This window comes from Arvicanthis niloticus, chromosome 6 (assembly GCF_011762505.2).
Source record: "Arvicanthis niloticus isolate mArvNil1 chromosome 6, mArvNil1.pat.X, whole genome shotgun sequence".
Lineage (NCBI taxonomy): Eukaryota > Metazoa > Chordata > Mammalia > Rodentia > Muridae > Arvicanthis > Arvicanthis niloticus.
The window spans coordinates 95,797,756-95,825,627 of NC_047663.1; the positions used below are offsets into that span (position 1 = coordinate 95,797,756).

Genomic DNA, 27,872 nt, shown 5'->3' on the forward strand with positions numbered 1-27,872 from the left:
GAAGTGTTATTTGTCAAATCACAAGGAGATGCATGAGTGTGTATATTAATGGAGATCAACTTCCCTCCAAATGATACCATTGAGCAAGCTCTGAACAATGGCATCCTTTCTTTGCGGATGTCACAGAACTATTGTTCCATTGATTTGTTGGGAAGGGTGGATGGAGATTGATGGAATAAGTTGGCCTTCTTTCTGTGATTGGTGCTTCAAAGAATAAAACCCCACTGGTGTATCTTGTGTATAATCAATAGGGATGAGGAAGTCACTCATTGACTGGATGCTGGCAGGTGCCCTCATAATCAGCCCCCATTTTAATCGCAGCGGTCAAAGGAAGGAAGACATTCATACACTGGCTAATGCTTCGGTTATTAAATTGTGGCTGTTCACTGGAAGAAGCTGGGGTCGGTCTCTTGGGTCCTTTTCATTGAACGCGTTTCTTTCTTTAGCTGTCCAACCTCCTGTCTAATCCATAAGCAAGACTCATTTTGACTCACAACAGCTAGCTCTGCAGTACAAGGTGTATTAAGAATTATAAAATAGAAAAGTAAAGATAGATGCATCATGGGGAGAAACGCTTTCCAAAGCAATTTGAAGGAATGGAATAATGTAATGTCTTTTGAAAGCAGCGTGGGGTTGAGGCCATCTGTGAAAGAGAGCAAACTGAATGACTACTATGCACGTCCGCTCACAATCGGAGAGTAACAGTTTCACAAAGCAGTGTAGGAAGAGAAGGGGGGACTGGGAGCTCTGGCACCTTTGATGGTTGAGGACAGTATATAACAGGCAAATGAGGGAATGCAGAGATGGGCCAGGACAAGAGTACTGAAAGCAGGAACCAGCACTTTTAAGCATAAGGATGGGGGGAGGTTGAGAGCTGCAGAATGCTATGGCTGCAGCATTTCAGACAAGGAGGGAGATGAGGCTTCTGAGCCTGGTGCCTTTTCTCAGTTCTATTACTTTGTCTAAAAGTGATAATTAATCACATGGGCAATAAGAGACACTGAGGACTGATATAACCAGCAGCATGAATAAACTTTGGAAAGAAAGGGAAGGACCATGCAGTAATACTCCTCTGGGTGTCTAACAGGAAACCTGCACCCATTAGTATACGGCAGGTGCTCAGTAAATACTGGCCGTGTTGGTGCTGACACTGGTTTGGTTGAATACAACGTGTAGCTACAAAAAAGCATATTGAAACTTCAGGGTATGTGTGGGAACTAAGTTTTCTAGTTGAGTGCCATGTAGTCTCTTGTTAAGATTAGCCTGGAGAAGGAAGGAGGTCTGCAGGGATTGGTTGGTTTTCCATATTTCTTCCCTAATTTACCCCCATTCTTTCTCCTTAAAGTTCATCAAAAGTTGTACATTTCACATTGGCGTGTGTATGCGTGCATGCGCATGCGTGTGCACGAGTGGTGTACCTAAGCATGTGTTCAGGATTGTGCCATGGAGAATATATCTCGTGACCATCATTGGTGAATCCTGCTTTGTCTTTGGACTTGACTGAAGGAAATGGAGTTAATACAGAAACTGGGGATGGGAAGATGGCTCTATGGGTGACGTGCATGCTTTGTGGGCTTAAGAACCAGGCTTAAGGAGCTGGAGGTGAGCATGCACAGTTAGAATCCCAACATGGGGGATGTTCAGGACCCTGGAGACTTTCTGGCTAGGAAGCCTAGTAGAATCAGCAAGTTTGAGGTCAGTGAGATGCCTTGTCTCAAAACAAAACAATGTAGCAACAACAAAAACCACAATGGATGGATTCTGGGGCATGTTACCCAAGGTTGACTGCTGACTTCCATAGTACACACACACACACACACACACACACACACAGACACACACGCATTCACACACAAAACAAGAACAGAAGGAAGAAGGAAGGAGGGGTGGATAAGGAAAGAAAAGAAAAAGAGAGAAATTGGGCTTTTTTTTTTTTTTTCTGGCCAAGTGTCTCCACAGCACAGTGGAAATACATCCGGTGGGTTTTCATTGGATGAAACGGTTCCATGGAGATTTCAAAAAGAAAAAAAGAAATAATTACATGTGAATTTGTCCCTGGTGAGATGTATCCCTGAGAGCTTACTCAGAAATTAAACTTCGTCAGTAATCTGCTGTTGATGGTGCATTCCAGTACTGCAGCCAGCTTATTAATATCTGTGTTTGTCTTGGCCCCGGTTCTGTGTCTTCTTCCTGAGCTTTACTTGATGTCTAGAGGAAAATAGGTAGTAATTTGTTTTTCGGCACAGAACAGTCCTGGTCTCCCACTGCTTTTTGCCCCTGCAGATGCACTGTTCCCTTTGCCCCTTTTGCACATTGTTGAAAAGGAAAACTGTATTTCTCGGGACTCTACGTGTCCCGGTTACTCCAATTCCAGGTCTGGACATAAAAAGAGCTGACTGGAATAAATTGCTCAATGAGACCAGGGCTGGGACTGAATCCCTGAACACCCTAGTCCTCTGCTTCTTAGAAAATGCACTTCAAACCCTTACACTTGCATCAATGCATGCAGATCTGACAGGTTTTGATCTGATTCTAGACTGTTTCAACCCAGACTTCTACCGTATGAAGACATGCCATAAGTCTGGGTGTTCTTGCCTCTGGGTTCCTGCAGCCTCTCCTCTCTGCTTATGCTGCCCCTTTCCCAATTTGGGGAATATATATATCCCAGTTTATCTCCAAATCCTGTTTTTCCTTCAAATAATTACTGCTGATATTTAAATGCATCCACTCTGGGATTTGTATAGGTAGAAAACCCTTCATTTTCCTAGACCTCAATTAATAGACATATAAGCATAGCATCATCTTGTAGATGGAGAGATGGAGAAAGTGATTGGTACCCAATGAGGATGAGTGGCCCATATGCAATCACAGAGCTCAGGTGCATGAGATCTGCGATATGAAGCCAGGCACACCGTTTAAAGTCTGTGAGCACAACTGCTCCACACTCACGCCACCCCTGCAGCTGTTTCTTATATTCTTTATTACACTTATTATTTTAGTTTATTATCCTGTGTTCTGTAAAGCTACTTCCATGCCTGTGTACTTTGAGCATTTTTCTATGCCTGGTTACTCTCCTCTTCCTTCCCCTCTGACTCTCCCTCTAATCCCCTTGGTTTCTCTTTTACTCTCATAGCATCTACGCATCCAAGATTTTGTATATCTATAGAGACTAGGACCCACACTTGAGAGAAATGTTACTGCCCTCTTTCTGAAACTGAGTTAATACACTGGATATGATCATCTCCACCTATATTCATTTTTTAACCCAAAATTCAATGTACACATAAACTGTATTTTCTTTGTCCATTCCCGTGGCGTTAGACACCAGGTTGGTTCCATTTCTTAGCTATTGTGAGAGCTCAGCAGGAAACATAGGTGTGCCACTAACTTTGCAATTTGCTGACTAGGAGTCTTTTCGTATGAAAATCAACTTCACAGAGCAAGACGGGCAGCTGCTCTTGAGCCTGTATAAGACTGAAACTGCCCCTCCCTTCCCACTGTCCCCATCACTCTTGTTCCCTGCTTATCATTTTATCCTTTGCATCTTTGTTGTAAATGTATTCATTAAATACACATTGTCTGGCTGCACTGCTGGCTCATTTCCTAAGCAAAGGTGGAAAGCATCCTCCCTTCGGGAAGGTCGTCTGGGTTTTCATGGAGGCGAGAAATCCATCTCTGTGGATGACTCACTAGAAGGTGGCCAGCCAAGACTTACCTTCAGCACACCGTGTTTGTGTGAATTAGAGATGCAGATGAATACAAGGCCATAGACACCCAGGGAAATATGCTAGTTAGGTGTTGGGGAGATGATTCAGTGGGTAAAGGTAGTTTCTGTACAAGTATAAGGGCCAGAATTCAGATCCCAAGTACCCATGTTAAAAATAAAGCTGGGTGGGCTGTGTGATAGGGGAGATAGGAGGGACATGCACACACATGCATGTGCTCACGAGCATGCGCACACACACACACACACACACACCACACCTTTTAAAAAGCTGCTAGTCCAGTCCATGTGGGCTTGGAGCACCTTCTGGGAAAACACATTGAGGTTAAGCCTTGGAGCGATGTGTGTGATTTTTGTGTGTCAACACCAGGAATACATGTCATTCAAAGGAAATAGGAAGAATGAAGCCTCACACTCCCAAGAGGAGATACACTAGCACATGCTTGGATATGTATCATCCGAGAGTGCTGGGCACCATGTCCTGATCAGAGGTCCAGTGGGAGTCAGTTTGATAGGCTAAAGATGTAATACAAAGGATCTTACTGATGTACCATAGGCAGTGGGGAGCCACTGAAGGTTGTATGTCTATCCAAAATTATCCAAGCTGTGGATTTCAAAGCCTATACTGTATGATTAAATTTCTTCTCTTGGGAATATTTCTACAGTTACAATCAGGTAAAAAAATGAATGCACTGAATGCATTATTTTTGCCAGCAGAGACTTCCATCAGAGCTGAAATGTCATTATCTTTCTGAGGTCCATGTTCTTGCATGGACTTCTCTCATATCAAAATTTTAAGGAGGCCAAAGGAAAGGGTTGCATGGATATTTACTCTAAGAATAAAGGAAAATTGTTTTAGTGAATAAAATCGAGGCAGCCTTTGTCTCAGTCTCTATTTACTTACTTGTTTACTTATGCATATGCAGGGATGAAGATCAATCCTAAGCCTGTGCACCTGCTATCCAAGCATGCTGTCATTGAGATATATAACAGCCCTTGCACTTTTGTGACAATGTCTGCTATGTGACACTTTCTGAGGAGACGTAAACACCTAGATATTCAACCTAGACAGGGAACCAGTGATAGACTAGTGGAAAGACAGTATCAAAGTTCAGTTTGGTGAACCAAGGTAGTTTCTTACATGAGTAACGGGAGAGGAGTTACTTACAGGAGGCTTTATCAGAAAGTCCACCACAGCATTGTTGCTCACTCTTAAAAGCTACAGTCCTGGAACTCTCTGCAGGATGTATAGGCAGCACAGAAGGTAGAAGATTCTCTTTTCCTCAACAGCCCTCTCTGCTTGTATATCCTTGGGAAGGGAGGGCCTTTTGTGCCTGGTGTGTTTCAGGAACTTCCTAAGTCTTCTGAGTTGTTTATTTTCTGAGTCTTAAGGAGCCTCCTTCTATGACTGGACGTTTCAACACTGTTTCGACAATAAAACAGTGACTTTCTAGGCAGTCCACATTGAGCCGGAAATGGAGTGCCCTCTATGGCCCCCGAGTGCTGGGATAACAGGTGTGCATTGACATGCATGGCTAAATATTTTAAACTAATATAAAGCAATGTGAATGTAATGCCTAATGGAGACTAGGGAATCTTCAGCTTCTCTAATCATCAAATAGGTCTGTGCAGAGACACAACCCCACTGTAGTCAGACTGACTGTATTATGTCAAGAACATCCAAAATGGCAAATGTTTAAGGTTGAGTTTCACATGTCGCTAACTTCTTCATAAGTTCTGTAAACTTTAGTGTCTGTGTAGTAGTCTAAACATACGGGTCATTCAAATGTCCCCACTCCCTGCTGCTGTTTAATTTAGACTGAGCAAGCTTAGCTAAGGGTTTCTGAAAGACAGGCGAAGCAAGTGTGGCTGTGTGTAGACCAACTGCTTACTTATCTGTACACATTGAGCATCTACTCTGTGGCAAGTTCTGAATGAGATTCTAAACTTCCACAGTGGAAGTCAGAAGGTAGAGTCCCTGAATCTGGGGCTGATGTACTTCTCTGGCTGGGTAGAGTGGTACTGAGCATCTCTCCCTGGTGTGACATGAGCTTCCAGAACATCTCTTATTCTGAATTCCCAATGTAAAATAATGAGTAACAGAAGAGTAAATTCAAACAGAAGGAATGGGTTAGTGTCCAGTGTCTCATGCAATCCTCTCTGACTGATGGAGGCAAGATCACCATGTGCATCTTAGCATGTTTCCTTTCCAACTCCCATGACACTGACACTCTGCTACCAAATTACTGGACTATGCTGGGGGGGGGGTCTTTTCAGATGGTATCTGCACATGGCTATTGTAGTTGTTTGCATGGTGGCCCCTTCTTTCCCTGCCTTCTGCTACCCTCCTCTGTCACCCTCCCCCATGTTTCATCTCTTCTCCCTGGCTTTCTCCTTTTTTTCTTCTCTCCTGTCCTGTGACCTCTGGAGTCCCTCTCCTTGCCCTCTCTCTGTCTCTCCAGCTGTCACTCCTGTTCCGGTTCTCTTCTCTCTTGCTTCTGCACCTTCCTCCCATCTGCCTCTTCTTTTCCTTGCTTCCTTCTTTCTTCTCTCTCTAGCTCTTCAAATCTCCTCGCTCGCTTTTGTTCTGTATCTAGCCATCATTCTCTTTCCCTCCTGTCTATCCCCTGTCCCTTTCCCTCTCTCTGGCTCCATCTTTTTCCTCTTCTTGCTTCTTCCTCTCCCCTTCTAGTCCCACTCCATATCCCTTGAAATTCTTTCCTCTCTGTATTCCTCCATCCCCTCCTCTCCTCATGCCCTTCCTGTCACTCATTTCTCTTTGTGGCTGATGCTCTTAAGTGAGTCTTTTCACCTGGGGTTTGTGTGCTTAGCCTGTCTCAGCACACAGCTCTGGGCGCTATTACTGAGTTCTGTCCTCTGTGGATAAAGGTTGCCATTGGGCTTGAATATTAAGTTTCAGACTCTAATACACTGGTGGGAGATTTGCCGCAACAAGCAGGTCCCCTCTGCATCCCTAAATGCTTCCAGGCGCGGTGTTTATTGATAAGCAGCCTCATCTCACCCTGTGAAGCTGCTGCTGTGCAGGTGATGAGGGAGCCGACATCATCACGACATCACCTCCAGCTGGGCTCCTTCTCACAGGGAGAGGTGGGCAAGGCTGGCTGTCCACACGTGTGAAGGTTACTCCAGAGAGCTTGGGGATCATTTTGTCAGTTTTGTTTGCAGAGATATCGAAAGGAGGATTATGATCCTCGGTGCCGATAAGTTCCCCCGGGCCAAATGCTAATCCATCAGGACGTGGATGTAACACAGCCATTTTCTCTAGCATTTCTGTGTACTTCTCATGGAGGGCAGGGGGGACACAAAAGGCAGAGGTGATCAGCATCTAAACAACTCTGTCCCACGGAGGAGTCAGAGCCCAGGGTCTTCATTCATTCAGTAGTAGATAATGCCGTTGGCCATGAAGCTCCGTTTAGAAACTTATATTTGTACTTTTGTGTTTCATGCCACAAAAATCCCATCTGTGGGACTGGGGGAGTACCTTGGTCAGAAAGGTGCTTGTCTTAATTGTCTAGAACCATGGGGTTGATCCCTCACATTGCATAAGCCAGGGTTGCTGGTGCAGGCCTCTAATCCCAGCCCTGGGAGATGGAGGCAGTATGATCAATTCAAGGTCATCTGTGGCTGCTGGAGAGTTTTGAGGCCATCCTAGGATATATGCAACTCTGTCACAAAACAAAGCAAAACAAAAGAAAACGAAGAAACCTCATCTTTGGGTCTAGTCATGCCCACCTCGTCCCTCTCCTAACAGGGGCTGTTGTCGTTGGTTCTGATGTCTATATGCTATGCGTCTGCAGTCGGATGGAGAGTACCATGTTGTGTGGAAGGCAATATCCTGGCTTTAGCCTTGGAAACTTACAGGGCCTTTTCTCAAGGTGCCTTAATTTGCACATCTGGAATATGGCCATAAAAGCAGTTCCTACCTAACAGGAAATTGACTTCAGAGTCAATTTCCAGGACATGGAGCATCTTGCTCAACACTCACATTGGTGACTAGAGCTGCATTAGGTGATGTCTAAAGAGAGTGATCAGGTGTGTGTGTGTGTGTGTGCATGTATGTGTGAGACCATCATGAGAACACAGGGAGAATCCTATGAATCTGTTGCCATGTTGTGACTTGAATCCTCAGCCTTCAGCTTAGCAAATCTGTGCCCTCTGGTGGTATGTCAATGAACTCTGGACCTTAACTCCATCTGCGGAATGACAGTTATAATAGGGTTTATTGGCCCGGCTCTTTTCATTTTCAAGTATTCATTGGTTCATATTTTGTGTACAAAGTGGTGGGTTTCAGAACAATATTTTCACTCAAGCATGTTGTGTCTTCTGACAACATTTGCCTCCATCATTCCTTCCTCTGCTCTAATAGACTGTCTTTTAGTTCCAGGGTGTGTGTGTGTGTTTAAAATATAAGTTTCATGAGAGATAAAACATAAAATAATTACCTTTTCTAGTGTAGCTTAATTTTTAGTGTGACATAGCTATGTCTATCACTTTTCCTGCAAATGGAATGCTTTCTTTCCTTTTCAGGGCAGCATAATACTCCACTGTGTGAGCAAAGTCCATTTTCTTTCCATCCATCTGTTAATGAATGCCAAGGCTGATTCAGTATTGTAGTTGTTGTTAATGGAGAAGTGATCAGCACCACCTATGGGTGTCTCTACTGAAAGCTGACTTTGATTCTTTGGTTATATTCTGAGGAGCAGCATGACTGGACCACATGGTAATTCCATTTTTAGTTTCCTGGGGAAACTGAACACAGAGTCTCACAGTGCATGCACAAGGTTTGCACCACACCAGCAACCTGTGATGGTTCCTGTCCTCACACTCTCTACAGCCCTCTTCTTCCGTGTCTTCCTGTTGAGAGCCATTCTCATCGGGGTGAGATGGGACTCAGGGCACTTTTGCTTTCTATGCAATCTGAACCATTCTGGAATCACTCACAGATTCATGTCCATCCTTTCATGGCCATGTCCATTCATGACTTTATGAATCCTATGGACTTCCAGGTCCCATTCTGACATCATGCACCACAGGTAGACAGCAAATTCCTCAGCTCTGTCCATTTATTTGACAAACTGTCATTTTGCTTAAGTTTTCAGAGAAACGGGGTATAAGAGCTGAGGGAGGCTTGGCTCTTCCTTTCAAACTGCAAGCAATGCAGCTATGGGGTTTCCCAGCTTTGCCTTCACCTGAGCTGATGAACATGTTCAGTTAGCACTAAACACCACCAGTCCACCAGACCTATTCTCTACATTGGCAGCAGTAGCTATTGCAAAGCATCAAGAATCTTTCCCATTAATTTGCCAAACATTGTTCAGGAATGGCCAACTGTCAAAAGAAGGTACCCCAGGGTTATTATTACTTTAGAAACAAAACAGATCCTAGAGAATCTGCATATTAGCTGGCCACAGATATGAATGTAACCTAGCATGTGAGAACACCATTCCCTGAAGGGGGCGGCTGGTGGATGGGCACTGAAGTCTGATTTGGGTTCATGAAACACCAGCATTCTCCACAGGGGAATACAGAGATTCAGAAAGCAGGGGAGAGACCTGTTCATGGACACTGAGGTGTGGACAGGAGAGAGAAGATATGTGCATGGAGCTCCACCCTGTCTTCCATGCTGTGTCTGTCCTTAATGGTCCTCAGAGCACTCTAGTGCAACACTTTCTCATCTGCAGCCCACGGTGAGAGGTAGATCATTCTGCAACATAATGCAGACAGAGGAACTATGAAGACAAGGGAAAACACAGGCTCCTAGAGCCAGACCGTGGGTATCAACACTCTGCTGAATGGCTAGCCTGGCCTTCTGTTTGTCTCTTAGCATCTTTACTATAGGAGATGATAAAACAGCAAACATCATTGTGAAATGACTATCTATGATTTAGTAGTCCATTCTAATTCTTGGCATCTAGTTCTTTCTCAGCAGAACTTTGAGACAGTGATGCTACCCAGATTTCCACAAAACAACTATCATAACCGAGGCTCAGAGAGGTCAAGAAACTTGTCCAAAGCCTCTAAGCCAGCAGAGGAAAAAAGACAAATAAGCAAGCAGAGAGGCTGGCTGCATTTAATAGTGCCTTTCCTGGCCTCTGATTCCACTTCTGGCCTCTGGCCATTCTCTGCTCCCTAGCCAGATTCCCCCTAATATTCAGGTCAGAACAGGTTGCTCCTCTGCTCAGACCTCCTTAATGCACCCTTAATGGCTGCCTGACCAAGCTGAAACTCACTTACTTGGAGAGGCTGAAAGCATGATGTGGGAGTGTGGGTAATGATGTCACTTAAGGTCACTGCTCACATGTCTTCAGGGAGCCAGTCTCTCTAAGCTCAGTTTTCTTCATAGGAAAAAAAAATGGCACCAAAGGACAGAAGATGTAGCTGAGTTTGTTTTCCTGGCATGCACAAAGGCCTGGGTTTTAGCCATCACACTACAGAAACCAAGCATGATTATTGGTATAGCGCTAGCACTTGGGGAGATGGAGGCAGGAAGATAAAGGGTTCAAGGTCATTCTCAGCTTCATTATGAGTTCAAGGCCAGTCTGGGATACATAAGTCCCATCTAAAAATAAAATAAATGGCTCACAATATCAGCACTTGGTAGAACTAAAGCAGGAGAATTCTGAGCTTGAAACAACTTTGGGCCACATACTGAGATTCTTTGGCTGGAGCCCGAGTGGTTTTAAGACACACACACACACAGAGAGAGAGAGAGAGAGAGAGAGAGAGAGAGAGAGAGAGAGAGAGAGAGAGAGAGAGAGAGAGAGAGGGGAGAGAGAGAGAGAGAGAGAGAGAAACAATGCACTATTACTCAGGTTGAAACAGAAGGAGATTCTGCTACCTGAAGCAACATAGATGAAGGCAGAGGATTTTGTTTAGTGAAGTAAATTGAAAGATGACACCAATGTGGTTTTGCAGATGGAAAAATCTACTCAAGTTGTCCCCAGAGTGACTGAATCATGTGCTTGGGGTTGAGCTGGAGATTTGGAAGAATATCGATGAATAGATGCAGAAAGAATTGGGTCCATAACCACCTACTCCCTATTGGTGGCTATATTTAATGTCTTTTTACTTAACAAACAAACAAATTTGAGAATAGTAAAAATAGTGACATGACTTAGCATCCCACACAATATTTTAAAAGTACATGTGGTATGCCACAAATAGACACTATCTCCTTGTGTGTGTGTGTATGTGTGTGTGTGTGTGGTTAGTAGGTGTGCATTTGTGTACATAAGACAAGGCCAAAGCAGGACACTAAGCACCCTCCACTATTGCTGTAAGACTTGTCCCTTTAAGACACTCAGCATGAAGCTCTCCATTTTGTTAGGCTGTCTAGAGAGAGAGCTGGGCCCTGCATGTGAATGCAGCTCTTGCCTCTGTATCCCAACCTGTGCTGCTGTCATAGGTGCTGGGAATACAGATGCAGGTCCTTCCCCTCATCCAGTCATCTCCCCAGTGCTCAAACTCAACTTCTAAAATCCTCTTGAGCAACTCTGACCATTCACTGAAGTTTTCATGACTTCGTTCCCGATTTTATGCTTTTCTTTTCTCTGGATCCCAGAGAATTTGAGCCACACTGAGCCGTGTGCCCTTCGTTTCTTCTTTTGCTTTTCTGGAATCTTGCAGCAAACGGCTTGGTTCTTTTCTGCTGGCCAGGAAGGATTGTATATCATGGATTTTATTTCATCTCAGAAATTTCATTTCAGTGCTCGTAAACCCATTAAAATATTCTCTTCTGATCGAGCGGGATTTTTCTTCTTTTGATGACTTATTTTTCCTTTTGAGGGTGGGAGGGCAGGTGAATTCCCTCTGAGTGTGCACGGCTCTTTTCTTTCTGAGTTTTGACTTTTGGCTGAAATGGATGCATTTAGGGTCTCTTTGCTCTAATTCTTGCTGAGCAAGAAACATCCATATTTTCCAGATAATTTATAAATGCCAAAGGAAAAACTTTTTTTTTTTTTTTTGAGACAGAATCTCACACTGTTGCTCAGGGTGGCCAGAATTCATTTGTAGCCCTGGCTGGCAATGTTTCAGCTTCCCAAGTGTTATGAATCACAGATGTGAGCCACTGACATAAGAAAGACAGTTTTTAATGTAAGAAGTTCCAGGTTATTTTTCCTTTCCTTTTCTTTTAATTATGTCTGTCACAGTGTATGCGCATGTGAGTATAGTTGCATATAGAGGCCAAAAGAGGGCGTTAGCTCTCCTGGAACTGGCTTGGGTATAGGGAACCAAACTCCAGTTGTCTGGAAGAGCAGTGAGTACTCAGCCCTCTCCAGCATCCCTACAACTTCTCTCTTATAAAAAAAGGAAGTGGAGGCTCAGAGAGATTCAAATTGAAGCAAGTGCTTATATCAGGAAAAGGATAAAGGCTCATGTCTCTTTGAATGATTAACTTGGAAAAAATTTGAAACCTTCTAGTTTCCTGAGCAACAGAGTTAGGAAAAAATGTTTCAGAGGTAAAAAGAAAAAGAAATGTAGCAATATGTCTTTGAAAAATATCCTCTGGGACTCAGGAAAGAAATGACTATCAGGGATAGCATTCAGAAATGTTTACGTGGAGGCAGGGTGTCTCCCATTCAAGAGAACAGACCCAAGCATACCGATGCCATCAGGATGTGGTGCTTTACACTGTGTCCATAAAGATAACGGCACCAAGCCTGCTTGATAGTTACAATTTCCTTGAGATTACATTTTTGGGATGATGAGACCCACTTGAATTTTCAAGTACAGTTGGGCGATACTAGCACGGAATGAATTCTGGTAAACTGATTTTCTCTCTGGAGAGAAAAAATGATGTCCACATATTGTAGCTTAGAACCCATCATTTTAGGGACATTTTAATTGTGAGCCATTTTCCCAAGTCTGAATTTATTGAGGTAATAAGGAACTCTGGAGTATAACACACGTTAAATATTTTTTTTAACAAAACTATTAAGATCAACAAGGCAGAGGATGGGTTTGCTTCATGCACGTTTTCTCCTTCTAGTTGAACCAAGCAGCTGGTAGTTTCTTTTCCTTCCTAGAGCAATGAGTTATGAAGCTCAAAAATAAAGTGTTCTCTATGGTGTAAATAAAGCTGTAATCTGAGCAAATATATCACACTATGTACCCAGGCTTTTCTTTTTGCCTTTAAAAAACTCTTGTCTGTTTCTTTTCCTCCTCCCCATAGTCTGGTTTATGCAACTGTGTATTGTTGACACATTCATCTTGATAATAGAAAAAGAAAGCTGCTTTTCATTGAGAAATAGATTCAAAGTAAAAGATGATTAATGAACCCAGGTGCCTTGCTTCCCCATGATGTGTTCTGTACCCAAGCTCTATAAATCTGCCTGCGACTTGCCCTCTTGTGAGATTTTTGATTACTCTGTCAATTCTCCATTTCACCTTGCTGGGCGTATGGTAGCTCAGCCCCCAACCAACCCAAAGTTGTGGATAGAAGAGGGTGATGGGGAAGGTTTCCAGGAGACTGCTTTCTGTGCAACTCCTGGCCTGATACAGGGTGTCACAGGCTGCCGGAACTGGCTGTGCATGGGGCGGAGGATAATGCTTGCCTTTATGTCACTATTGTTACCGTAACTGTAGAATCAACTCAGGTGTGAGTGAGTGAGAGACTGATTTGACTCCAGTCATATATTCTTGATGACCAGGACGTGATGCAGAGGTTGGTCACAAGTTGTTAGACTAGGAAGGAAAGGAGGAGACATAAAGCAGAGGCAGATACCCTCTGATCGTCAAAAGCCCATGTCTTCCTTCTTCAGCAAATACCTACCCCCTGTGTTTCAAGGTCATCTCAACGTGCACCACATGCCGGGAGCAAACATTGGAAAGGGAACCTAGAGGGGGCCATTTCAAGCCATAATAAGCTCAACTTATAATTAGCCTCTTTCTAACCTGTTAGATGCACCCTCACAGTGTCTCTAATAATAGATCCAGAGAATGAACGAGATGATGTGAATTATGAGAGGCTGGTTAGGAGCTAGTTATTCTCTATGTAGCAGCTCTCCTTGTGGTAAGACCTCATTGTAGTGTCCTGGTGCACATTAACTCCTCCCACATACAGCCTCTATTAGATTGTCCCAGGTCTTTCCCAGGACAGCCAAGGGATATCTATTTGCTCTGAAATTCTCCATCCTTAAATTAGTCCATCCTGGTGGCCATTTCAGATAGAGGATAAACCCTAGCTTAAGTGGGATCTGCCTTAGTCCTTAGCATCTGTGAGTATCACACTTCATTACAAACTATGAGGTGATGCCTACAGCACAGAGCTAGAGCAAGAATACAGAGATGAGCAATGGTTGACCCTTGTCTCCTTGGGTTTTTTTTCCCCCCTCGCTCTTGTTAATGCTTCCTATAAACTCATATGCTCATGTTGGACCTGAGTAAATATTTACTGAACTCTTTTAGGTCACAGAATTTTCAGTCATTTAACTTGCTTTTTAAGGTGTGTGTGTGTGTGTAAAATTTTCATTCCATGGTGCATGTGTGGAAGTCAGAGAAAAACTTACAAGAGTTGGTTCTGTCCTTTTACCATATGAGTCCTTGGTATTAAACTCTGATCTTGTCATGCTTTGAAGCAGGCAATTTACCTGCTGAGCCACCCAGCTGGCTCTGTATTGTTTGCTAGGACCACGTTAATGTAGAAAGGAGGACTTGGACAGGACTTCATTAGATAAAACCTTGTGTATTATATCTTCTAAGCATTGTAGGAAAGTTATGAAGGTCATCTTCATTCCTTGTGTTTGAGACCATTGAGGCAGAGAGACCTATGTCCTCTGAAGCCACACAGCTGGGAAGTGTCTGACTGGGGAAGATCAGTCAAGTGGGCATGACTCCCAAGGCCAGACTCTGCCTCCTGGCGTCTGCTCACACCTTTAAAACCATGGTTTGTGTTTTCACTGACCCCTGAGAGCTACACACAGGGCACAAAGAGAAGGTAGGCTTAAAGGAGGAGTTGGTAGAGGAGGATAGACAGTAGAGAGTCATTGTGGGATGCAGGAGGCAATGTGGTCCTGGAGTTATTTACTCATTCATTGCCCATGAGGCCAGTGTGTGGTGAGCACTCTGCCTGTTTTAAGAGCTGGATTTGATGCAGTGCATCTTGGAGGGAAAGAGTTCCCTTTGACTTCTTGCCATAGCAATGTGGATGGACATGACAGGGGCATGTCCTTAGCTGTGCATCAGGAATGGATGAGGACAAACTCTGCTAAGAAGAGGCTCAGGTGAGAGGTGGGGGGACGGGCAGGAGCCCCAGCACACTCCTTTCCCTTTCCCTTCAGGCTTATGTCTGGGAGGTCAGTGGGTCACAAGGGCCTCTTGGTCAATTGAGTATCACCCATGCATTGGAAGGAGGGTAGCTTTTTGCACTTCATATTTTCAGAGGTTGACATTTCTCTTTTAGGTCACAAATTTTGTCTATTTCTTTACAAATGAGATGCATTGGTTGTGAGCAAGTGGCATTTGCAGCAGACACTGCTGGATTCTGTCAGCTCATGCCACCTGATCTTATGAACATTTTCTTGGGAGTCTCACATCTTTCACTGGAGATCTGTCAGCCCTCCTGGTCCAGGGAAGGAGTGTTTTCACCTTCTAATGATTATGTGTAAAACCCACATGAGCCCAAAGTGGTCATCTAGTCTCTTACTGTTCAACCTAAGACTGTCTGAAGGCATTTAAAAATCCCTTTCTCTGTTTTGCCCTGCCCTGGCATCTCCCTCTAAGGAATCAAAGTCCTTTCTAAGATTTCCCCTTTAGGGATAGGAATTGTGACATTCTAATCACCGTGAGACTGTGTAGGATGGTGGACTGTGAGAAGCAGCTGGGTACCTGGTCGAGTGCAGGCCTTGAACTCCAGACACCCTAAAGGAATGGTAGGAGTTTGGTCTTGCTCCTGGGCCCTGGTTCTTTTCACTCAGGACAGCCCTCTACAGCCCCTCCCAAAGAGAGGTTTGTGTCACATAGCACAGGTAGAGGGTGTGACTACAGGCAGCAGAGCCTCAAGAGATCTCCATATTAATGAGATACCTAAAGGCCAGAGGGTGTAGCCAATTAAGCATTCCCTCCCAGATCCTCCTACTCACAAAAGGTATTTAATCTCAGGCCTGCCCTGAGAACACCGGTACAGCTTCATCCACCTTCTGCCATGACAACAAACCTTTTAAAACCATGGACTTCCTCTTGTCTTTGGGGCCCACCGTGGAAAACTGTAGAGGGGGCCTTCAACCAATGAGCTGGCCACCTAATCTCCCACCAGAGTACTTCTCTCCACAGAGTACTTCTCTTCCAGCCACAGAGGCCTGTCAACTCAAGCAAGCTAGCCGAGCCAGCCATGACCCAGCCAAGTGAGTCAACTCGACCAAGAGTCTCATCTACCCCATGGGGTGCTGCCAGAGTGTTTCCCCCACTACCCTTTTGGCTGCGGGCTGGCCCGTATGCCCCCTGTCTCAGTCCTTCTGTGGTCTCCCAACAGCGCCTGGATGCCCAAGAGCTGAGACCAGCCAGTCTCCAGCCAGCTGCCTCATCCCAGAGACCCCCAATCCAAGAGCTCTGCCCCCACGGGACCTCAGACTAGGATCTCCCCATGCCTGGGGTGGAACTCAGTGGCTTCTCTTAACCCAGCATGGAGTAAACTCAAATTCCCATGCTTTTGCCCCCCTGAGCTTGGACATTGCTTTGTAAAGCCAGTGATGTAAGAAATAAGCCCTAGGGCCATACCACAGAGCCACTCCGGACAGCAGAGCTGGTTTTTGAAAGGGAGGCAGACTAAATATCAGTTAAAGATACGAACTTGAGAGCCCCTCGCAGCTGCGGTTTGATCTCCGCTGTGTTGGTTCCAAGCTGTAAGACCTGGGGCAAGTTCTTCAGATCCTGAAAGACCCAAGTTCAACATCCTTGTTACGTTTTGAAGATGAAGTGTCTCCCACAGGCACTATTTTGGAAGCTTGTGGCACCTCTTAGGTTTGAGTCTAGCTTTCAGGCATAGGGCCTCAGAAGTGGGGCTATAGTATAGCCAGCTGCTCTGGCCACAGATCTCCCATCCTTTATCCATCTAGTAGTAACAGGACTTATCACTGGCTCCTCATACCATGGACAGAGCCCAAGTTGCCATGGCTTCTTCATCATGAAACTGGGAAACTATAATCCTCAGGTTATTGAGGAATATTATTGACCAGAGAGCTCACCAATGTGGCCTTTAAAGGGGACTGACTGAGGGTGGTTAACCTTGGGTACATTTGTAAAGTGCCAAGTGGTTGGTTGCTATTGACTTATACTTGCCCACTATTTACTGGGTTATGATTAATTTATATTACTTATATCTTAATAAGAGAGCTACAATAAGCCAGTACTAATTAGATTATAATTTACAATTCTTTAAAGATATAAATAAAAATGATTATTGCATAATATGTTATTGAGCAATGATGACTTTACAATGTATTAGTTTTATTTCATAATTAGCAATAAATTATGAAATTAGTAATAACCTGAATAAGCATATTCAAATAAAATAATATTCCATATCTTTTGGCTTTTAAAATCATTTTATTTATCTATTTTTGAGAATTTCATGTGGTGTATATAATGCATTTTGATTAAAATTTGATTATCTCCCACCACTTCCCCCAGCTTCTCCCCCCCCCCCCCCCATCCCTATAGTCTAAGTTGTTCTGGAGCTCACTCTGTAGTCAAGATTGACCTTAAATTCATGGCAATGCTCCTGCATCAGCCTCTGACTGCTAAGATTACACATGTGGGACATTTTTACACCACTTTTAGACTATCAGCATTGTAACTATTCTAGGTATGTCCAACTCATGGACCCTGGGTCTCATATGCTGAGGTTAAACACCAATGGAGCCTAACACAAAATTGTAATACATACTTAAGATATGAGAATTTTCAGAGTTTACTTTTTAAAAGCTTAATTGTCTGCCTCCTGAACATGACTTTGTAGATAACAGTCTTGTATAGCAGTATCAAATGTTTGGACATACTTGGTAGATTCTTGTGAACTTATGTAGGAATCTATTTGAACCTCAATACCTGAGTTTGGCAAACACTATTTACAAAGACTTGTGTAGAGAGTGTTGTTGAGCATGTGAACTACAGAGTGCTTGATGCTGTAGCAGGAAAACTGCCATAAGGAATGCACAGGCCCAGGTCCCAATAAACTTAATTGACAAAACAGTGGGCTATGTGTTGGGTGGATGCAACCCACAAGTCCTAGTCATCTGCCTTAATCTATAAAGACACCTGATGGGCATAGTTTTAGGGGCTGAAACAGCCTTTCTGCCATCTCTGAATTCTCCTTATTACATGACTTGTTCCACAGATATCATTAGTCACAGAAGCCCAAAGGAGCCTGGCTCAGCTAGACAAACAGTTTTTTAAGTAGATGTCATGAAATTCCTCTTGAGCCTAAAAGCAGGATCTTTAGGCAGGCAATCTGAAGTGTTGGAATTGCAGGCTTCACCCCTTAGACAGACAGGTATATGGGGAGTTAGAGGGCTAGCTCAGCCAATAAAATGCTCACTGTGGACAAATGAGGACCTGAGATCAAGCCCCAGCACAGCACAAAAGCCAGGAAGGTTCTGTGTGTCTATAATTCCAGTGGTGCATAACAGAGAAAGGAGCATCCCTGGGGCGCATTGGTCAGAAAGTCTAGCCAAATCAGCAGGCTTAAGATCTAGTGAGGGTCCCCATCAAAAAGAGAAAAAAGACAGAAAGCAACTGAGGAAGACATCTGATGTCAATCTCTGCCCACCCTGACCCCAGCATGCTCACACACACTTGCAACGAGCACTCTCACACATATGTATAAACACACAGATAAAAATCTATGTGTACACACAAAATAAGCAAGTGAGTGCCACATGTGAAACACAGAGGCACACCAAAGGCTTAGCATCTTTCTCCCAGACACATCATGCTTAGACTTTGAGCATTTCCCTGCATCTCCAGCACCGAGCCATAACACCACTCTGATTAAAAGAAAGAGCCTACACTCTGCTTCCTAATCTAAGACATGTACCACTTCCTTCTCCCCATCCCCAGAAAGTTTTAATTTTATAGAGACTGAAATAATCAGGTCTCGTGTGTATATTTCTTTTCAAAGTGTTTTGGTAGCTTCCTTTGAATTCAGTGTTCTGTCTTATGTGCTTGATAGAAAAATAATATTAAGATGCCTTGAAATTTCCCTGGAGTTCAGCTCCTTTTTCATAGTGGGACTCACACAAGTTAGGAGCTGACTAAAAAGGGCCCAGCTGCCTTCCGTGGGCACTGTCATCTCTGGTGGGTTCAAATGTAGTCTCTCGGAGAAGACTTTCATACCTTAGTTCTTTCTGGCCTCGAATCCAGTCTGAGGAAGTCTTTGGAGTATGCACACAACCACGTCCCTTTGACAGACAGTGCAAATTAAAAGATCTGGCATGGCCCAGGAGCCAGGGACCCAAGCTTACCCCTGGGTTTTCATTTACAGTTAGGCACTGCAGACTCTTATTGCTGACAGGGAAGCTGAGGCTGGTGGCAGAGAGTATGTGACAAGGAGTCTCGTGCCAAGCTGTAATTGGGAGGATTCTTTTTAATCAGGACATACCCTACAGCCCAAACACTGGAAATCTCCTGCAAGGCCAAGACAGGAAATTAAACATACCAACATGAATCTCAGCACAGGGTGCGCATGGGGTGTAATATTGCCAGGCTCTGAGGGTCCCTGGAGCTTTGGGTGGAAGTTTGCTTCCTTAGTGAGTAAACTGGGGGGCAAGATTTTTACTGAGCAGCTAGAGCTAGTACCAAGCTTCTATGAGTGAGTGAGCACTGCTGTATTAAATGCAGCAGACAGACTAATTGACATTTATTACATTTAAACAGAATGGTAAGTCAAATTGGCCTTGGGCTAGCAGTTACCATTGTATTACATCAATAAGAAAGATCTCCCATGGGTTTTCTATTTTCAGAAACCTTTCATGAGCACCCAGTAAACACCAGAAGCTGTGTTGACTTATAAGACAGGCTCCTCACATTAAAGGTTTGTCTGCTGGCTTCGGAGAGGTTTGACTTATAATGTTCTTGCCATGCAAGTGTGGAAACCTGAGCTGGATCCTCAAACCTACACAGAAAGTCCAGGTGTGGTGGTGCTTGTTTGTAATTCTAGTGCAGGGGAGGCAGAACCAAGAGGATCCCTGAGGTTCATTGGCTAGTCAGCCTAGCTAGATGACACCAGAGAAAGACTGCTAAAGTTCACTCTGGCCTCCAAATGCATACAAGTACACACACACCTGCTCATATATGAACGTACACACACACACACACACGCATGAGCATACACAGACACAGACACACACATTGTTTACTGGGAAGACTTGAAGGAGATGGTGTAGCTCTTTACTGTGTTTAGATACTTGCTTGATGCGCACAGAATCAGCTTGCTCAAGGATCAGTGCATGGGGAAATTTTGAAATCAAGTCTGTGTGCAATACCTTGCAATGATGTCACTTATGAGTCTGATAACACAATTGAGGCATGTTTGTGTTCAATCATGGGCATGTCTATTTATGTATAAGTGTGTGCACATATACGGAGGCCAGAGATCAACTGTGGGTTCGCTACTCAGATGTCCCTTTACCTTGTTATTTGACATAGGATCTCTTACTTTTCTTGTGTGTAGAGTGCATATATAAAGTGAATATGTGGAGTGCATATATGTGTGTGTGCCTAACAGAGATCAACATTGGGTGTTGTTCCTTAGTGGTCATACATACGTATTTTTTAGGTTATTTTTAAGATGGTCTCTCACTGGCTTGGAACTCATCACGTAGGCAAAGCTGACTGACAGATGAATCCCTGAGATCTCTGTCTTTCTCTTCCCATAACTGGGATTATAAGTGAGTGCCATTGTATTCAGCTTTATATGAGTTCTGAGATCTAATTCCAGACTAAGCACCTAACCATCTGAGTCAGCTCCCTAGTCACATTCCAGGGCTCTGAGAGGCTTCTGGTCCATGAGAAGATACAGAGATGGATGCTTGTGAGGGACAGAGCCTTGTGATGCTTGATGGTCTCTGAGTAGGGAAAACGAAGCTCTCATGTGCTATGCTTGGGATAATCAAGAGCTCCCTGGAGATGTGAAATTCAACTGCATATCCACTAGACAGAGGAAGACGGGACAGGATCAAGAGACCTTGAAGTCACTGTGACATGACACAACGGGTGACATGAGACAGTATAGGCATTCTGGTTTTGTTTAGAACAATTGGCTCTTGGGTCTTGTTCTTAGCTTCAGCAAATAAACATCAGAGAACAACTCCTGGGGGTATACTCAGTACAGAGTCCTGGCATATGTGTGGGGTTGTGGGAAAGCCATAAGAGTTGATTGAAGTGAGTCTACTACTAAAGTCCAAGGGCATTCTAATGCTGTCCTGGGTCTGTGCACTGTTGACTGCAGTGGTGGGAGGGGCTACTTTCGTCCATGGCTCCTTTTAGAAAAGAATCCATAGACATACAGGGAAATGATCCTTTGGTTCTAAGTGGAATGTTTAGGGTGCTTTGACCCTGCAGAAAATCCAGGTCACACAAGCTCTTCGTCACAGCTGGCTACAGCAGGTCAGACAGTCACAGTATGTTGGTGTCACTGGAAAGCAGCCTCCCATTATGTGTCTGGGACTTCTCAGCTTTCCTTGTCTCAGCACCATTCTAAGCAAGAATGGGCATCATTCTATGGATACCTTGTTACCATTTTTAAGGAAGCTGAACTACCCTTCTTCCCTTCCTATATCTGACCAGTGCTGATCTTGTCAGAATTCATGCTTTGCCATCACCAGATGCTTATCACAAACTGCTGGGTGGTGCACCTGCTGATTCTACTTCTGGTGTGTTCCACAGGGTTCTATTGCACACATATAAGTGTAAACAGAAGCTATTGTGAAACACAGAGAGGGACCATCTAGCACGCCATTGCTGGGCTCAAGACATGCTAGCTTACCTGAATACTGAGTAGACCGAGAACCTTGTGCAGTTTCTGGTTATCCTCAGATATTTGGTCATGCATGTGATGCCGTTGTGTTTCTATAGTAGTGGGAGAAGTGTCAGCAGGAAAGGTGGGAGTTGGCTCTGAACGACCTCTAATCTAATGGTGTTATTGAAAGTTCCTGTGACAGGACAGTGGGGGCAGTTCTGATTCCATGGTCCTCACTCCCCTCTTCTTCCTTCTGCTCATGGCTTTGGGTTCAAAATCTGATTCTTATTTTTATTTTCACACAAATGACAGGGAGAAGCAACCCTATGTTTTTTGAGTTATTCATTGCTGAAGTTGAATATTTACAAATACTGTCCAAATTCCTAGGGAAAAAAGAACCTTGATTTGGGCAGATTCTTGTCCTGCTTAGCACATCCCTGAATAATAGAGGTCAGATGTTAGCATCAGTTACAATCTTGAGCCTAAGCTAGACAGTCTGACACTTCATGCGTACAGACTGAGCTTCTCTGCCGTGCCTTCTTCACCAAGCTAGAATGAGACCCTTGAAAACATTAAGTCAAAGTAAATCCTTTCTCCTCTGAGGTGTTTCTTTCAAGTATTTTGGTTATAGTGACCCAAAGTAATGAATAAAGTCACTGTGACCAAACCCTGATCAAAACAACAGAACTGGGGGATTGCTTCTTTATACTGTGGGCCCACTGTGAGGTGCAGTATTGTGGTAGTCCTGTGTGGTAGCAGAACTTTGCCCTTAAAGATAAGAAGTACAGAAAAGGCATACAGAATGAGGCCAGAGCAAGATGTGGCCACCAGGACAGCCTCCAGTCATCTTGTTCACAACTGGATCCCACCTCCTACCTTTTTAACCCCTACTGATTATGCCACCAGATTACATATCTATGAAGGATTACCCCATTCATTAGGCCAGAGCCTCTGTGATGTCATTATCACACATGTCACGGGCATGGGCCTGTAGTTTCTTAATCCAATCAAGTTGATAACGAAGATGAACCTTCTCAAAGTTGAAGAGATGACTCAGTTTGTAAACTGTCTGCCCTGCAAGGACAGAGAACCCATGTGAAAAAGAAGCGGTAACTGCTCACTTGTAATCCCGATGCTGGAGAAATAGATACAGGCAGATCCCTGGTGTGCACTGGTTAGCCAGCCCGGTTGAATTGGCATGTTTCAGACCAGTGAGAGACCCCGATGCATCAAACAAACAAACAAGCCACAAACAAAAGGCAGACGGTATTCTGAGGATCTGCACTTGAGGTTGACCTTTGCCCTGAACATGTGTATCCCACACACATCCACCTGTACACATGTACACACTCAGGCAAAGGGACTACTGACTGTCTCAGGTGACTGAGCCCCTCTTTCCTCCCTCTGTGTCTTTCTGCTCCTCACTTTCCTTCCTTGGGTTAATGCTGACAAATGCCCCTCCTCTCAAGGACATTCACATCAGAGAAAGAGCTGAGATTGTGCATAGAGCCCATGCCACCCTCGCTACCATTCAACTTGCACGGTGGTGGACAGGCATGCTTTTAAAATTAAATGCAAAATGAAAGCTTGCAATGTACTATGAAGGAAAGATAATGGGCTCTTGAGGCCACCGTGTGGGGGTGTTTCCATACGGAGGTAGTGACATGTGGGAGCTGATTAGGTGTGACCAGCACTCCAGGTCAAAGTCGAGGCATGTGTGACCTCTCTGTGGCAGGAGAAGTCTTTTCCAGAATTAATGAATACACAAAAACTGGAGCAAGTCTTCACAGATAGATAAATAAGGCTGGGGGTCCAGGGTTACATTATACAAGGTGTCGTCAACCCATGTCGTTAAGTAATGTAGAAGAAAGCAGGAAGTGATGGATGAAGGATCCAAATGATCCAGTAATGTCTCTGGGTTTTGTGTGGATTGCCAGGGACTAGAAGTGCAGGCCTGGAGACAGAGAGAAAGTGCCATTTCAGAGCCTCTGCATCCAAGAGTCAGTGGATGGCATAATCTAAAACATCAAAGTGACCAGTTCTGCTTGGACATTAAAGTAGCCACTGGCAGCCCAGGGGTCACCAACTCCAGTGTCTTGGAAGTAATCATACTTTTTCTTTGCTTTCCCCTTTGGATGGAAGGTAGAGGGGAGGGGCTAATGCACAGACGTGCATTCACCCCCATTGTGCCTGGTGAGCATTTTCAAGTTTCTTCATATTAGCTCTTCATCCTTGTTGCAGTCTCAGTAGGATGGAGATGCAGCCAGTCCCACTGAGGCTTACAGCCCTCCCTGAATGCCTATTAATAATTAGAGAGTGTGCAAAAACCATCCGTTAATAAAACAGGGCTATGGGAATAGCTGAATGAGGAAAGTGTGTGTTGTACAGACATGGGGACTTGAGCTCAGTCTCCGTGAGCCCACATTAAGAGCCAGGCATGGTGGTACATGCTTGTAATCTCAGCACAGGCAAGGTGGAGACAAGGTGACTGAATCTTCAGGGCTCTCTGGCCAGCCAGCCTAGCCAAATTGATGAGATCCAGGGCTATGACAATACTATGACAATAACCTGCCTCAAAAAAACAAAAAACAAAACAAAACAAACAAAACAAAAAACAGCAACAACAAAAAAAAACAAACCTAAGTGGAGGGCAGCTGAGGAATAATACGTGAGAGTGACCTCTGGCTTCCACAGGCACACACATGCCTGTATCTGCATACATATGTGTGTGCTTTCATACACACACACATACACAAACACACACATACAAATACACATACAAACACACACATATACACACACAAACACACATACACACACACACAAACACACACATGCATGTACACACACACACACACACACACACACACCATGCATCTTTTCACTAGAACTCCAGAGAGCATCGTGTTTCTTTGTGCTGCCTGTGCCTTTGCTAATGAACATTTCTAGTCTCACCTTGTAGCAATATTCTCAGCTCTTGTTTTTTATAAAATAACCTACCTGGAGGATTTGACACATTCTTATTAGTGAAAAGGAGGGAATGTAAGATTAATTTCAACTTCAAGTTGGGTTAAAAACAGATGGTGAGGTGTGGGCATCAGTCATGTGTAGACATAAAATTAATTGCTATTACTTGGGTACCACACACTAGAACACAAGAAGGGGCTGTGATGCTCAGAGAAAACCTTCTCCTGGAATGGAGGTCACTTTCCTTCCTTGGTGCTGTAACGCTTTGGGTCAGTGAGGAATTGCTTCTTAGACTATACAATATGGTGAACAGCTGGTAAGAGCCTGGGCATTGGGCCAGATGACAAGGCTTTGGTGTGCAATTAAACCCTGCCTCAGGTCTCCAGCTCTGAGTAGTGCATGTCCACAAAGGGTTAGAAAGACTATGCCATCATGTCCCCATAAAGAAAAGTATAAATGACCGCAGCAACCTCTCAACGATTTAGTACAGCATAAAGGGCCAAGAGCACCCTTGGGTGATAATGAAGCATGAGCTTATGCTGGACCAGATGGAGGCAGTGAGATAGGGGCATGCTCAAAGGGCCTGAAGAGGAGTGAGGCCTTGGGTCTCTTTGGAGAAGTTTGAGGCTGTCTATAGTAGACAGAATTGTTTTAATAAGTAGGGGTCATTCATGTTTGCATACTTGACTGGGAGATACAAAATGTTCAAGCAAGTTCTATTCTTCCCAAAGCTCAGATTGTGTCCTGCTGCATCCAAATCTTGTGAGTCTGCTGTTCATTCCTGAACTGTCTCATGTCTTGTCTCAGGATCGTGTCTATTTACCTTTGTCTTCCAGATCTCAGCTTCCTGACAAGTTGTTACTGTCTTGTTAATTGTTTTAGATTCAGTAATTTTATTTTATGTGTATGAGTCTCTGGTGAGTGTGTGTGTGTGTGTAAGTGTGTATGTGTAAGTGTGTATACAGTGTGCTTGCCTGGTGTCCATAGCTGTTGGTAGAGTTGGGGCACTGCACACTACTGAACTCAACAAGTTATTGATGACATAAGACACTATATGTGTGTCTTAGTTAGGGTTTTACTGCTGTGAACAGAACCAAGGCAACTCTTATAAGGACAACATTTAATTGGGGCTGGCTTACAGGTTCAGAAGTTCAGTCCATTATCATCAAGGTGGGAACATGGGAGCATCCAGGCAGGCATGGTGCAGGAGGAGCTCAGAGTTCTATATCTTCTTCTAAAGGCTTCTAGGAGGAGACTGGCTTCTAGGAAGCTAGGACAAAGGTCTTAAAGCCCAAGCCCTCAATGACACACCTATTCCAATAAAGCCACCCCTATTCAAACAAGGCGACACCTCCAAATAGTGCCACTTCCTGGGCGAAGCACACACAAGCCATCACAATGTGTTCTAGGACATAGCCAGGGTCCTCTGCAAGAACAAGTGCTCTAAAATGTTGAGTGGGTGACTGAACAGTAGGATGTGTGTGAATGAATGAGTGTGAGGGTAAGGATGATGGATGGGTGGACAGGGGGAAGAAAAAAATGAATGCATGGATGCATGGTGATGTGTGCATGAGTAGAAAAATGTATACATATAAGGGTGGATGCATGGATGAGTGTGTGGATGAATATATGGTAGATCAATGGCTGGGGGATGAGTAGGTAGAATGATATATATATTTCTGCAACTTTCTGTCTACCCACCCATACTTCCTCACATGCATCATTCACATACATCTCATACATAGATTTACATACATTCATATATATATATATATATATATGAATATATGTATATATGTTATAGATACAGATACACATATACATGTGAATGAATGGCTTGGTGAGTAAATGGATGGATGGGTGATGGAATATAGGAGATGCGTGGGTATGTGGGTGGATGGGTTGGTGTGGGTATGGCTGAATGGATGGATGCATTGATGGGTGAATGTGTATGGACAGATAGATATGTGTGGGTAGATGAATAGGTATACATAGATGCAAGGGAGAGTAAATGGGAGGAGGCTGGACAGATGGATGCATGTGTGAATGGAAGCTTGAATAGATTATTGTTTGTTTGGGTGGAGAGGTATATGAATAGAAAGATTGAAGATAGACAGGTGGAGGAAGAGCTCATAGATGCCTGGATACATGGGTAAACAAGTGGGTGTATGTAAGTATATGTAGGTGAATGGATAAATTGGTGAATGGGCAGATAGATGGTAAACAGACATTGGTTCATAAGATTTTGCACTGGTTAAAAGCCATTACCCAAATAAAAATCATAAAGCTAAAGGTTACCGAGGGGTGAGTGTACTGCCAGAGGAAGCTACTCATCCCGTATCACTTCAGAGTTCTGTATGTGCTCAGGTATCTCTACACTTCTTTCTTTTCAATAGTTTGAATCCATTTGGTGTTCCAGATCGCACTAATTTATCAACACTCAGGGAGTCACCAAGTTGGAACATTTTCTATACCTGTGTCCATCACAAGTGTAGAAACACATATAAGAAAGAGTATACATTCTCAATATGTCTGCAGATAATATCATAAATAAAGTCTGAAACTTGTGAACTGCAAAATCTTGGTGCACATTATGTCACAGTTTCCTAGTAACTGGGCAATTCCTGAACCGGGATCCCATAACCCTGAAGGCAAGTTCTGCTTCTGTTGTTATTGTTTCTTCCCCAGGGAAGAAACAGGTTATGATCCACCTGATGTAAGGTACCCTGGAAGGAGTCTAATCCTGTTAGGGAATCCTGGTTGTCTTTATTTGGAATGATTCCCTTTCAACAATGGGTCTTGTGAATTTTGATTTAGTTCACCTTTCCACTTGTGGTGCTGGGCCTAATACCCAGAGTCTGATGCACATGCAGCACGTGATCTACCGCTAAGCTGTACTTTAAGCCAAAATTCTCAGAGATGTGAGTGACAGCTGTATTCATTTCACACAGAAGGCCATTGCTCCTAAACTTCTGATCATCATACTGTTGGTCCCCACAGAATACTACAGGTTTAGAGTTGAAAGGAAATTGAGAACTTAGTTCATTGAATCTGGCTCCATTCCTGAAATTCATGATATTAGACCTGAAATCTCAACTCCTCATATTTCCTGGGACCTCCTGGGACCCAGAAACCACACCGTAGGAGATCAGCAGAGCAGAGAATGCCTCCAGATTTGGTAAACAAGTTCAAGTCTTTATGCAATGT

At 43.9% G+C, this 27,872-nt stretch overlaps 1 protein-coding gene across 19 annotated transcripts in view; it reads left to right on the top strand.

Annotated features, from left to right (window-relative positions):
• The window catches only part of Rbfox1 (RNA binding fox-1 homolog 1), a 2,075,913-nt gene that overhangs the window by 819,651 nt on the left and 1,228,390 nt on the right, over window positions 1–27,872 (top strand). The gene's annotated exons all lie outside the window — the stretch shown is intronic.